The sequence below is a fragment of the Magallana gigas genome, chromosome 3, assembly GCF_963853765.1.
Source record: "Magallana gigas chromosome 3, xbMagGiga1.1, whole genome shotgun sequence".
Classification (NCBI taxonomy): Eukaryota; Metazoa; Mollusca; class Bivalvia; order Ostreida; family Ostreidae; genus Magallana; species Magallana gigas.
In genome coordinates, this window is record NC_088855.1 from 40,089,226 (window position 1) to 40,104,445 (window position 15,220).

General features: G+C 35.0%; 4 non-coding genes across 4 annotated transcripts; all 4 read left to right on the plus strand.

Moving 5' to 3' along the window:
* Nucleotides 1-785: 785 nt before the first annotated feature.
* Trnaf-gaa (transfer RNA phenylalanine (anticodon GAA)) lies at nucleotides 786-858 on the plus strand. Its single transcript has one exon. It is a non-coding gene; the product is annotated as a tRNA-Phe (tRNA).
* Nucleotides 859-1,825: 967 nt separating this feature from the next.
* Trnaf-gaa (transfer RNA phenylalanine (anticodon GAA)) lies at nucleotides 1,826-1,898 on the plus strand. Its single transcript has one exon. It is a non-coding gene; the product is annotated as a tRNA-Phe (tRNA).
* Nucleotides 1,899-2,866: 968 nt separating this feature from the next.
* Trnaf-gaa (transfer RNA phenylalanine (anticodon GAA)) lies at nucleotides 2,867-2,938 on the plus strand. Its single transcript has one exon. It is a non-coding gene; the product is annotated as a tRNA-Phe (tRNA).
* A 975-nt stretch (nucleotides 2,939-3,913) lies between these two features.
* Trnaf-gaa (transfer RNA phenylalanine (anticodon GAA)) lies at nucleotides 3,914-3,986 on the plus strand. The gene has a single exon. It is a non-coding gene; the product is annotated as a tRNA-Phe (tRNA).
* The last annotated feature ends 11,234 nt before the right edge of the window (nucleotides 3,987-15,220 follow it).

A 15,220-nucleotide genomic window follows, 5' to 3' on the forward strand; every position in this document is an offset into this window, starting at 1 on the left:
TCAGCGACATGACGATGCCAATATTGTTATTGAATAAATCGGCTGTGGACAAGCTGTAATTGTAAGTAACTTTACAGTATGCCTTCAAATAGCTTGATGGCTCCAGCGTTGACTGAAATAGTAATAGACTGACGATCGTAAAACCTTAACTCCAAGCAAATAAACTTCTTCAAGATATTTTATCGTTTTAATTAAATAAATGCAAAAGCCTATGAAAATTGCAGATACATGTACAGTTCTGAAAGACAGTTCTGTCATATCTTGACATAAAATACGATCTGAGGAAAAACACGCAAATGAAATGTCAAAATGGACCCTTTTGCAGTTTGCTTGCATCGTTCATTAGGGTTACCAAAATGTGTTCCGTTTTGATTATCTAAAATAAAAATCCACAAGAACTTCTGGTGGCTCGAGATGGTATTCTAGTTGTATTGTATGCCCGCTCTTGCTTTCAAAGGATCCAAATGGACTGTTACGCAGTTTGTTTTCTTTGCACATTTGCCTTATTTTTAATATGTTCCGTTTTCTTGATCTAGACGAAAGTGTCAACCTCAAGTTTTCTCATTACATTTCAAAATGTTGAGAGTGTTTGACATGTTTTTCTTGTTTTTGCTCAGGTATAACGACACAAGGCAACTGTCTGGAAGCATAAACATTAAGATGGAAATACAGTCAATCATCGATCCAGATTATTGGTAAAACAATATCAGGTTATAGAATACATTTCTTGATCATTTGATATATTGGTTTTTACCTGTTTTGATCCCGTTTCCAGGTGAGTATCAGCCGGAATAGCTCAGTTGGGAGAGCGTTAGACTGAAGATCTAAAGGCCCCCGGTTCAATCCCGGGTTCCGGCACGGAACACTCCGGCGGCTGATACATTTTTATCCTTTTGAATAATTGATGACCTCTTGGACATAAAATATGAGACCAAAATAAAAGATTGACTTGGATGCTGTAAATTTTCATTGAGAATCTGAAGGAGAATCCAAATGGTAAGCTCAATCATTGATTCAGATTTGGAAGCCTCAAATGTTGATCAGTTCTCAGCGACATGACGATGCCAATATTGTTACTGAATAAATCGGCTGTGGCAAAGCTGTAAATGTAAGTAACTTTACAGTATGCCTTCAAATAGCTTGATGGCTCCAGCGTTATAGTAATAGACTGACGATCGTAAAACCTTAACTCCAAGCAAATAAACTTCTTCAAGATATTTTATCGTTTTAATCAAATAAATGCAAAAGCCTATGAAAATTGCAGATACATGTACAGTTCTGAAAGACAGTTCTGTCATATCTTGACATAAAACACGATCTGAGGAAAAACACGCAAATGAAATGTCAAAATGGACCCTTTTGCAGTTTGCTTGCATCGTTCATTAGGGTTACCAAAATGTGTTCCGTTTTGATTATCTAAAATAAAAATCCACAAGAACTTCTGGTGGCTCGAGATGGTATTCTAGTTGTATTGTATGCCCGCTCTTGCTTTCAAAGGATCCAAATGGACTGTTACGCAGTTTGTTTTCTTTGCACATTTGCCTTATTTTTAATATGTTCCGTTTTCTTGATCTAGACGAAAGTGTCAACCTCAAGTTTTCTCATTACATTTCAAAATGTTGAGAGTGTTTGACATGTTTTTCTTGTTTTTGCTCAGGTATAACGACACAAGGCAACTGTCTGGAAGCATAAACATTAAGATGGAAATACAGTCAATCATCGATCCAGATTATTGGTAAAACAATATCAGGTTATAGAATACATTTCTTGATCATTTGATATATTGGTTTTTACCTGTTTTGATCCCGTTTCCAGGTGAGTATCAGCCGGAATAGCTCAGTTGGGAGAGCGTTAGACTGAAGATCTAAAGGCCCCCGGTTCAATCCCGGGTTCCGGCACGGAACACTCCGGCGGCTGATACATTTTTATCCTTTTGAATAATTGATGACCTCTTGGACATAAAATATGAGACCAAAATAAAAGATTGACTTGGATGCTGTAAATTTTCATTGAGAATCTGAAGGAGAATCCAAATGGTAAGCTCAATCATTGATTCAGATTTGGAAGCCTCAAATGTTGATCAGTTCTCAGCGACATGACGATGCCAATATTGTTACTGAATAAATCGGCTGTGGCAAAGCTGTAAATGTAAGTAACTTTACAGTATGCCTTCAAATAGCTTGATGGCTCCAGCGTTATAGTAATAGACTGACGATCGTAAAACCTTAACTCCAAGCAAATAAACTTCTTCAAGATATTTTATCGTTTTAATTAAATAAATGCAAAAGCCTATGAAAATTGCAGATACATGTACAGTTCTGAAAGACAGTTCTGTCATATCTTGACATAAAACACGATCTGATGAAAAACACGCAAATGAAATGTCAAAATGGACCCTTTTGCAGTTTGCTTGCATCGTTCATTAGGGTTACCAAAATGTGTTCCGTTTTGATTATCTAAAATAAAAATCCACAAGAACTTCTGGTGGCTCGGGATGGTATTCTAGTTGTATTGTATGCCCGCTCTTGCTTTCAAAGGATCCAAATGGACTGTTACGCAGTTTGTTTTCTTTGCACATTTGCCTTATTTTTAATATGTTCCGTTTTCTTGATCTAGACGAAAGTGTCAACCTCAAGTTTTCTCATTACATTTCAAAATGTTGAGAGTGTTTGACATGTTTTTCTTGTTTTTGTTCAAGTATAACGACACAAGGCAACTGTCTGGAAGCATAAACATTATGATGGAAATACAGTCAATCATCGATCCAGATTATTGGTGAAACAATATCAGGTTATAGAATACATTTCTTGATCATTTGAAGTATTGGTTTTTCACCTGTTTTGATCCCGTTTCCAGGTGAGTATCAGCCGGAATAGCTCAGTTGGGAGAGCGTTAGACTGAAGATCTAAAGGCCCCCGGTTAATCCCGGGTTCCGGCACGGAACACTCCGGCGGCTGATACATTTTTATCCTTTTGAATAATAGATGACCTCTTGGACTAAAAATTTGAGACCAAAATAAAAGATTGACATGGATACTGTAAATTATCATTGAGAATCTGAAGGAGAATCCAGATGGTAAGCTCAACCATCGATTCAGATTTGGAAAGTTCAAATGTAGATCAGTTCTCAGCGTCATGACGATGCCAATATTGTTACTGAATAAATCGGCTGTGGACAAGCTGTAATTGTAAGTAACTTTACAGTATGCCTTCAAATAGCTTGATGGCTCCAGCGTTGACTGAAATAGTAATAAACTGACGATCGTAAAACCTTAACTCCAAGCAAATAAACTTCTTCAAGATATTTTATCGTTTTAATTAAATAAATTCAAAAGCCTATGAAAATTGCAGATACATGTACAGTTCTGAAAGACAGTTCTGTCATATCTTGACATAAAACACGATCTGATGAAAAACACGCAAATGAAATGTCAAAATGGACCCTTTTTCAGTTTGCTTGCATCGTTCATTAGGGTTACCAAAATGTGTTCCGTTTTGATTATCTAAAATAAAAATCCACAAGAACTTCTGGTGGCTCGGGATGGCATTCTAGATGTATTGTATGCCCGCTCTTGCTTTCAAAGGATCCAAATGGACTGTTACGCAGTTTGTTTTCTTTGCACATTTGCCTTATTTTTAATATGTTCCGTTTTCTTGATCTAGACGAAAGTGTCAACCTCAAGTTTTCTCATTACATTTCAAAATGTTGAGAGTGTTTGACATGTTTTTCTTGTTTTTGTTCAAGTATAACGACACAAGGCAACTGTCTGGAAGCATAAACATTATGATGGAAATACAGTCAATCATCGATCCAGATTATTGGTGAAACAATATCAGGTTATAGAATACATTTCTTGATCATTTGAAGTATTGGTTTTTCACCTGTTTTGATCCCGTTTCCAGGTGAGTATCAGCCGGAATAGCTCAGTTGGGAGAGCGTTAGACTGAAGATCTAAAGGCCCCCGGTTAAATCCCGGGTTCCGGCACGGAACACTCCGGCGGCTGATACATTTTTATCCTTTTGAATAATAGATGACCTCTTGGACTAAAAATTTGAGACCAAAATAAAAGATTGACATGGATGGTGTAAATTTTCATTGAGAATCTGAAGGAGAATCCAGATGGTAAGCTCAACCATGGATTCAGATTTGGAAGCTTCAAATGTAGATCAGTTCTCAGCGACATGACGATGCCAATATTGTTACTGAATAAATCGGCTGTGGACAAGCTGTAATTGTACGTAACTTTACAGTATGCCTTCAAATAGCTTGATGGCTCCAGCGTTGACTGAAATAGTAATAGACTGACGATCGTAAAACCTTAACTCCAAGCAAATAAACTTCTTCAAGATATTTTATCGTTTTAATTAAATAAATGCAAAAGCCTATGAAAATTGCAGATACATGTACAGTTCTGAAAGACAGTTCTGTCATATCTTGACATAAAACACGATCTGATGAAAAACACGCAAATGAAATGTCAAAATGGACCCTTATTCAGTTTGCTTGCATCGTTCATTAGGGTTACCAAAATGTGTTCCGTTTTGATTATCTAAAATAAAAATCCACAAGAACTTCTGGTGGCTTGGGATGGCATTCTAGATGTATTGTATGCCCGTTCTTGCTTTCAAGAGATCAAAATGGACTGTTACGCAGTTTGCTTTCTTTGCACATTTGCCTTATCTTTAATATGTTCCGTTTTCTTGATCTAGACGAAAGTGTCAACCTCAAGTTTTCTCATTACATTTCAAAATGTTGAGAGTGTTTGACACGTTTTTCTTGTTTTTTGCTCAAGTATAACGACACAAGGCAACTGTCTGGAAACATAAACACAATGATAGAAATACAGTCAATCATTGATCCAAATTATTGGGGAAACAATATCAGGTTATAGAATACATTTCTTGATCATTTGAAGTATTGGTTTTTTACCTCTTTTGATCCCATTTCCAGGTGAATATCAGCTGGAATAGCTCAGTTGGGAGATCGTTAGACTTAAGATCTAAAGGCCCCCGGTTCAAAAGGTGGGGGCAGTTTCAGTTTCTGAATCTTCCAGAAATCAACAGTGCATCAGTCTTTAATTGATTATTATTTAAAGAATTTGCCACAAATCAATGCATAATTTTGACACATTAAACTTACATATAAGTATTTATAATTATTATTTGTTATTGCGACATGTTATCACTTAAATTATCTAAAAAATTATACATTTTTGATATTAAATATAAATGTTTAAATGAATTATATCACTTTTGTCACTATTATATACCCACTAGGGTTCGAACCCGGATCTTTTGTCAAAAAGACAAGTATGCTTCTATTGCACCATGGGAATTTTAAGTGACAGAAAGCAAAGTCCTAATTAGGCATTATTAAAGATACCAAAAAACTTTCCCTCTGCTTTATGAGACATACAGTATTCTTACTATATGTCTCCAAGGGCTTCGACCTTCTAGTTAAGCAGTTAGCTAAACTAGGCAGCATTAAAAGGTTTTTTTACAATGTTTTTTGGGGGGTTTTTTTTTGGGGGGGGGGGTCTTCAAATTTTGGTTTCGGTGAAGACTCTCACTTGTCATCTGAAGAGAGATCTTCTTTTGCAGTCTTCTCAACAGGCATGCAGGTCTTGTCTGCCTTCGCTTTCCTTTTGCCATATCCTTTTTCTCTCAACTCCTCTTCCAAGCATCATATGATATGGCAGTCTTTGAGGGACAGTAAATAATTCCAAACTACTGCTGATGACCTCCTCCTGACTTGTCCTCTCCACATTTACTATAAGAAGTGACAAAGGCCTTTCGAACATAGGGTCTTGAAGTTGAAGTTCCCTTCCTCCACTGACTGCTGTTTCTTCTTCTGGTAGTGCTTGGTAGAGTATGGTATTAAGGGAACCTGAGATGGCACTGGGACTATTTTCACTGGAGGAATGTTGTTGATTGGCACGGGTTGGACAAACACTGGTTGCTCTGGAAAAATCCTCCGTCTTCCTTTGGTGCCTTGTCCAACAGTGGATAGATTCACTGTGAATCCATGGGGGTCTGGTGTTCCAGTCTCTAAGGCCTTTGGTTTTAGCATTGGAAGGGGTAGTGACTGGGCCGCAACAGACGTTAATAAATTCCTTAATAAATCCCTTACAAGTTTGGTTGATTGATATCGCTAATTTTCACACAGGGTCCTAATAAATCCCTTACAAGTCTGGTTGATTGATGTCGCTAATTTTCACACATGAGCTGGGCCTGGGGGGATCGTACCACAGGTGGTCTATTTTCCTGTCATCCAGCTCAGGCTTACCCTTGGCATTGAAAGAGAACAGAGCCTTAGATATCCAAGGAATGTCCTCTGGAGGCAGACATGATTTCCAGCTATCTATGATAGGATACTCTCTAAAAAAGGATAAATAATGCAAATGAAAAAAGGCAACTCACCCAGTCACAGGCAATATCATCTTAAAAATTTCATTAATTCTCATTCTAGTTTAAAAAATTACCATATATAACTGGTTGAAGGTTCAGAGTCTGCGTTTGTGGTGTAGCTGTCACTGATGAAGTCGATGACGAAGCTGATGGTAGCCTTGTTGACGTAGCCGGTGGTGGCAGTGTCACTGAGGTAGCGGATGGTGGCAGAGTAACTGACGAAGCTGGTAGTGGCAGTGTCACTGACAGAGTTGGAGTTGGAGGTAACACTGATGGAGTCGGAGTCGGAGAGAGGCGACACTGACGGACTCACTGGTGGAGGTGACACTGACATACTCACTGGTGGAGGCGACAAGGACGGAGTCACTGGTGGAAGCAACACTGACAGACTCGCTGGTGGAGGCGACATTGACGGAGTCACTGGTGGAAGCAACTCTGAAGGAGTCACTGGTTGGGGTGACATTGACGAAGTCTCTAGAAGAGGCGACACTGACGGAGGCAACATTGACGGACTCACTGACGGAGGCAACACTGACGGAGTCACTGTAGGAGATTACGATGATAATCCAGAACTCACTGAGATCTATGAAGCTTCCACAACTACCACTGCAACAGGATGCAAAATCAAAGTAATTGTTTGAAGATCATACTATATGGTATTAAATAAAAGAGCTTTATTTTCAGTTGTGTCGTGTACTTACCATTTTTTGTTGGTTTACTTGGCTTGGCTGATCTTTGTCGACTCGGAGCCAAGGTGTCCTTTGCCGTCAGAAGATGGGGGCGGGTCTTCTGAGGGCTTTTGACATTGCGAAGATCTGAAAGGAAAACAAGTAGTGTAAATAAATGAGCTTATCTAAAACAATATATGCGATCGAAGAGAAATATCAGTTTCGCTTACTGACCTTTCTGTCGAGGAGGCACTGTTGAAAGAGGCTTGGTCTAGCTTGGCGATCTTGTCGGTGCAGAGGATTCTACAATGCATTACATTGCAATCAATCACAAGTTTTATTTTCTGTTAATCAACTATACCAAATTTAATTCACCGAAAAAAGTCAAAAATGATATTTTTATACTCCACGCCACACCTCTGACTAATTACACTTACCATAATTTGCTGAAGTCTATATAGAGCTAATACGGAAGTTTAACACAATATATATAATTTACTATTTATATGAAACTAAAAGAGGACACAATATCAGTTACTTTTTAATTTATATATAGATATTGATATGAAATTATGCTTTATGAAAAATCAATTGATTCATTTAAATTTAAAAGCTTTGTTTTTATATACTTTAAACAAATCTTACAGTGTTTATAGATAGACTTATTTGACGAATAAAACTGAAGAATTGAATAAAAATTAAAAAATTACCTTTCAACAGATTGCTTTCTATTTTTTCTACTTCTCCTTATAACGCAATATCTGAAAAATCATCCACAGACATCTTCCTTGGACTCAGTATGTTTGGTTTAACAACCGGCCGAGATCTGGCAGCTTCCTCATGCTGTACTTTTCTTGCCTCCGCAGCAGGAAGATGTGAAAATAAGAACTCTGGTGTTAAAGGAGGCCTTTTCTTTTCCTCTTCTTTCACTTCGCTGCTGCTTTTTCAATTTGACAACTTCTCGACCCAGGATATTAAATCAATTTTAGACATAGTAACCTATTAATTATCAAGTAACATCAAGTTTAATGAATTTTTAATTTTATGATTCAAATATTAAGAAGAATGAAAACTTCTATATTTATCGTTTGTTATTAGTATATTTACGACATGATTATATATATGTTACCGACGTTTTGTTTAATTTATCACAAATGAATATATAAGGCATTACTTACCTTCAGGGAAAGAGAGTAGGTAATCCTTAAACGCATGCTTGTTCTCTCTCTCCTCATTGCATCCCTAAGCCAGCCCGCATAACTGAGGCAGTTTTCCACCATCCATAAAAATGTCTGACCCTGATATTTACCAAATTAGGTTGGGATTTGTCCATGAAGAATTTGGAAATTCTTCGGATCACCATTTTTGGATTTTACAGCCCTAACTGCTTGGCTTTGACTTGTGACGGCTGCTCACATAATCCCGGCATAGACTTGACTAGGCCTTTCTCTGCCTCTTCCCTCCCGTACAACAGGAGGTCTCCATTTCTTGTTCGCCGGAAATGAGACAACATGCTGTAGATTTGGTGGATGATCAAACAAAATTGGATGAAAGTTAAGGCTATCAAAAGTCTTGCTGCATGAATGTGAATCTCAATAATGTTGTTCTTAGAATATTTACATTGTGCCTCACTCTTAATTAATATAATAAAGATAATTTTGATACTCATATCACCTGTTACAAAGGTGTGCAAAACAGTTGGATATTTACATGAATTAATTACAGATGCAAGATGTAAATTCAAAATATTTCCAAAGCACGTGGTACTGATTATAAACACGGTCTTATCTACCTATGTTCGTCTCTTATTATACACCACGGAGAGTTGAAAAGTCATAAATTAAAGTTGCTGAAAAAGGTGTATGAGGATGAGGGGGTCAGGTCATGTTGTTGATAAATACCGGCTAAAACCCATTAAGATAAGCGTGAAAACCTAATAAGATAATAACATTAAGTTACAAGCATTCATTCATATATGCCAATAATTAATTATGCGCAGTTAATTGCTAGAAAAAGCGATTGAACTTAAATAGGTCATGTCGTACATCAAAGCAGAGAAAAGGGGGGGGGTGTAATAAAATGGCTACTTACATGTTTTTGTTCCTTTGTATGTCCAAACAATCACTTGCACGGAAACAAATCCACTAAAAGCTATACAATCTAGGCGATCACTAACTTAAATATCACTATTTTCATACACGATTTTCACAAAACCACTATATTGACAACCGGTAAATATCACATCCAATATGGCGGAATAATCAGGGGCAGATAACTCCAATATTTACTCTCCTCGGCAGCAGCATCTCATTGGTCAATTTATGATTGATTTGTGGTAGATTTGCCATGGAACTGAGGTCACTGATTGGCTGGCTGGAGTGCAATCCCGGGTTCCGGCACGGAACACTCCGGCGGCTGATACATTTTTATCCTTTTGAATAATTGATGACCTCTGGGACATAAAATTTAAGCTCAATATAAAAGATTGACATGGATGCTGTAAATTGTCATTGATAATCTGAAGGAGAATCCAGATGGTGAACTCAACCATGGATTCAGATTTGGAAGCTTCAAATGTTGATCAGTTTTCGGCAACATGACGATGCCAATATTGTTACTGAATAAATTGGCTCTGGCAAAGCTGTTATTGAACGAACATTTACGGTATCCCTTCACATAGCTTGATGGCTCCAGCGTTGAACGAATTGATGATAGACTGACGATCGTAAAACCTTAACTCCCAACAAGAAAACTTCTTAAAAGACATTTAAACTTTATAATTAAATAATTGCACAAGCCTATGAAAATTGCAGATACATGTACTGTTCTGAAAGATAGTTCTGTCAAATCTCGCCATAAAACACGATCTGATGATGAACACGCAAATAAAATGTCAAACTGGACCCTCTTGCAGTTTGCTTGCATCGTTCATTAGGGTTACCAAAATGTTCCGTTTTGATTATCTAAAATAAAAATCCACAAGAACTACTAGTGGCTTGGGATGGCATTCTAGATGTATGCCTGTTCATGCTTTCAAGGGATCAAAATGGATTGTTACGCAGTTTGCTCTCTTTGCACAATCGCCTTATCCTTAATGTGTTCCGTTTTCTTGATCTAGACGAAAGTGTCAATCTCAAGTCTTCTCATTACATTTCAAAATGTTGAGAGTGTTTGGCGTGTTTTTCTTGTTTTTGATCATGTATAACGACACACGGCAACTGTCTGGAAGCATAAACATTATGATGGAAATACAGTCATTCATCGATCCAGATTATTGGGGAAACAATATCAGGTTTACTTATAGAATACATTTCTTGATCATTTGAATTATTGGTGTTTCACCTGTTTTGATCCCGTTTCCAGGTGAGTATCAACCGGAATAGCTCAGTTGGGAGAGCGTTAGACATAAGATCTGAGCAATCCCGGGTTTCGGCACCGAACACTCCGGCGGCTGATATATCTTTCTTTGTTTACTCATAATAATAGATTGATATGTATACTGTGAATTGTTAGTTAGAATCTGAAGGAGATTTCAGATTATGTACATATCTTTTTTCATTCTTTTCTAACTTCAGCACTCAACAATTTTTTTCAGTGGTTGTTTAAATTCGAAGCTACAATGCCAATCAACCAACAATTATGTTATAGGGTTTCAAATATCTTAATTTAGTGTATATGTTTTTCCATCGAGAGGCATCCATTCAGATTCAAATCACGGCGCTGTTTTGATGTTTTTTCCTCTAATAAGACCATTGTCTGAGATACAATGTTAGGTCAGTCATTGACTTCGTCAGATTTACAGTAAAAGATGATATTTTTTAAAGAGTCAAAGAGTTAAGGGTCAATACGTTCTGGAGATAAAAGAAACAAACAATAGAAGTCAATTTGGAGAAATTTGTTTATAATGCACAATTGACCTATATAGATTTGAATTCAATTTCCAAAGGATACAATTTCATAGTATATATGACTATTTTGCTTAGAAACAATATGAAGTGATTTAATTGCTAATTCTCAAACCGGTTTAATTCAGGGCAGGTTTATAGGTGATAATACTAGATTTGTATATGATCTAATGAATTTATGTTTTATTCAGGGCAGGTTTACAGAATTAGATAACATCCCAAGCCTTTTTATGCTAATCGATTTCGAGAAAGCCTTTGATTTCATCTCATGGTCATTTGTTCGTAAAGTTTTACAAATGTTTGGATTTGGTAAATTGAAACTTGACTAGGTGAAAATTTCAAATACCAATTTTCAAATTCTGCAAAGTGGTTACTTATCAGATCAATTTAATATTCAACGTGGTTGTCGACAAGGTTACCCAGTTGCCACTTATCTATTTATTCTTTGTACAGAAATATGTTCTATTTTGAATAAACAAAACAAAGAAATAAAAAGTATAATTATCAATAACAAAAAATATAAACTAACACAGTATACCGATGACACTTCACTAACCATTGGTGGTTCTGAACAGTTTCTTTTCGCTGCTCTTGATACTTAAGAATATTTTGCAAGATTATCTTGTTTAAAAATTACCAGTTCAAAACAAAAATGATTTGGGTTGGCTCGAGAACATTTTCTAGTCAAGTCTTCCGTTATTCTAGGTGGACAATAGATTGGGGATCAAGAGAATTTAATTTATTAGGTATTTATCAAATTTTTTCAGCTGATCTGAATAAAATTGATGACTTAAATTATGATATACAATTACCAAAGATACTGGCAATGAGCAATGAAATAGACGAATTCTCACTCCTACTGGAAGAGTATTTGTTATTAAAACACTTATATTAATATGATTGAGCCAAAGTTCAATCATATTTTTATCTCTTTAACAAATGTCAATAAAGATATTTTGTCATTTATGACCAAAAAACTATTTAGATTTCTATGGAAAGCCTAGTGTGATCCAATCAGAGGAGAGGTTGTTAGTTAGCCAAAAATATTTTGGATTTTGGTGATGAGTTTATTAAGACACTTTTAGAAAAGACAACCAACAACTTCTGTGTTGATGTTTTAAAATCATGGTTGTTTGTACTGATATCATATATTAGTAACGTACAAAGTTCTTACAAGGTTACTCCATCTCCTGTATGAAACAATTCTAAGATAAGGTTGGTAAGAAAAAAATACTGGTATGAAAAGGGTGTAATAAATACTGTTAGTGAATTCTTAGATGATATTGGGTATTTTCTATCAAAAAAGATGTTTGAAAACAAATTCAACATTAATCATATATGTACAATGCAGCATGATAGCATTAAATGTACCATTGCAAGATTTTTAAGACTTTCTAGTTTTACTAAAGAACTGCATTGTTATACTTTTATTCCAGTTATACCATTGTAATGCCGGTATGAGCCATTACTCTTTTATAGAAAATGTACAGATATTATCTATAAAAATGTTAACACTAAAGACAAAACTCCAGCTTTTATTGTCAGATGGAACTTTGAAATATCACTTGTTATTTAGAAAAAAATACTAAGGATGTTTTCAAACTATGTTTTAATTTGACCACAGATTCTGCTGCTCAGTGGTTCAAGTATGGAATTTTACAGGTATTTCTCCCAATTAAAAATTGTTGAAGAAGATGAAAGCTACTGATAATGATGATTGCACATTCTGTGGGAATTTATTGAAACTATTGAACATATATTTTTATTAGTTGTTTCCATTCAATAGCTATGTGGAATCAGTATAGTACTCATATATATAATACTACTTCATATATAATAATACTTACATATATAATACTACTACTATTTGTTCTGGAGCTAGTCCTCTTCTAGACACAAACATGGTTGTAAATTTCTTTATTTAATATGGAAAACTATTTATTTTTTACTGTACAAAACAAAACAAACTTTAATGTTTATCTGGTTTATAATAAAATATAATTTTTAATTTCACATTTCATTTTTCAGTAATATATTTTATATCACTTAAAAATGAAATATGAAATAGAAAAAATGTATATTTTATAAAAATTATGAAGTAAAAATATTTGACAAAAGATGGACTTTGTGGAGAAATATTTTTCTATTGTAAAATTGAATACTCTCTTTTCTGTAAGCTGGTTGTATCAACTATATTCCTCAAGCTATTTAATTGTATAGTCCTGTTGAAATTGTATAAAAAAATGTGTATACAAATATCTTTATGAAAATATAATTTTCAAATAAAAAAAAAATATGAAGTTAAGATACTGGCTAACTCAGTGTTACAAGGGATGCATTATCCAATGATATATTGGATGTTTATTTTAAACAAAACAAACTTAAGAATTAAGAAATTAAAGAAATATCAAATACCTTTGTGGCAACGCACTTTGAAAAATTTTTCAAAGTGCGTTAAATTTTTGACCAAGTTAACCCACTTTGAAATTTTTTTTTTCAAAGTGCGTTATGAAGGTATATCAACATTTTTAGTATCCACACTCTTAACGCACTTTGAAAACAATTTTTATATCACAAATTTTGGGACTGAATTTCTAATTTGTTGATAGTATGATGATTTGTTAACACTCGTGAATCTAATTTAACGTATTTAGAACGGGAATGGGGGTGGGGGTGGGGGTGGGGGTGGGGGTTAACCAAAGATACAGGTCAAATACCATGCATCATTTAATTGATTACAAGAAGAAGGTCCCCTACCCCTCATTTTTCCTTCCAAAACATACCAGGTATGATATTCAGCAACTTTGGGGGTAAATATTTAAGATCAGAAAAAGAAATATGCTCTGTATATAAGTACATGCAGTGTTATTGAAAAACAAGCTGGTCGAACAATAATTTCTCCATTGGTATATTAAAGAATATATCTGTTTCAACAGTAACCCTCTTTTCGTATTCTAATGTTAATCACTTTAATAAAAAAATAATAACATTAACGATTTTGTTTGTATTTGCAAGTGTCTTTTTCCCGGTGACACCATCAACACAGATGACTTTCTTTCAAGAAATATCATCTTTAATTCTTTAAAAATTCTGTGGTAGTACTTTTTTAAAACTAAGTACAACAAAGAAAAGAAAATCGACATTCAAATGAAATCGTTTATGTTTTATTTGTGTATACACATTCGATTCTTCAAAAGGAGTCCTTATTTGAAATTTACACACAGTGTGTACAAAAATAAATTCAATTTGAAGTAACAGTTGTTTAAAGTCGGTAGCAAATCATTTTTCTAATTCGATCCTTTCAATTCACTGAGGTGTTTTTATGTCCCGTTGGGTATGCTGTATCCTTGTAAACTGCAGAGTGATTTGGGTTCTGCCACTACAGAATCAACATTTCGCCCGGAATCACCACTTAGAAGGGTGTGAATTGTTTGATCAACAAAGAGAATTGTTTCTAAAATTGCTCATTAGTCAGACCAATATATTTGACGGCGATGAGGTATTAAGCTATAAAAATGGACATAAACTCTACTATTTTCAGCCTATTGCTCGGGCAAAATAGTTTTATTCGTGTGCAAGTATTTCCGCATTTGCTTTCGAATTTGTGTGCAGAAAGGGTAGAAAACAAATTTCTTTCGACGAAGCATCTGAAACGTGAAAAAGGTGTAATTTCTGTAAAGAAAAAAAAAGAAAAAAAAAAAAAAGTAAGCTATAGGGTATTTTTGTAGGATTTCCAAGTAGTGCTTATCGTGAGGAGACTGTACAAACGACGGTCCGCCTGTATGATTGGATTTTACTGGTGTATATAAAAAAATTGATTTGAAATGTCTTCATTGCATTTTTGACACAATGGGCTTGGCCACAAGTTCTTACCCTTAATTTTCTTCCTTTTTTACATGTTTACACGTAATTACAAATTATTCTTTACACAGTTTGCATAAATTTTATAAAAATGTTTACATAATGAAAAATGTATATATATGTACTGCTATTTTTTTTAAATGTATACTAAGAAAAAAATACGCTAAAATAAGCTGTGAAGATATATATTGTTTGATATTCTTTGCAGTTATTCTTTCGAGAATATAGTGATTTCTCGGGTGTTGTTCATTTTCTTTTTTTAATTTCAAATTCTGAAAATATGATCCCTGAAACGTTGCCGAAAGCCTGCAAACGATTCTCCATAACAGTTTAATCAGGGATTTTTAACAAAAATTAAATTACGGAATACGGCATCA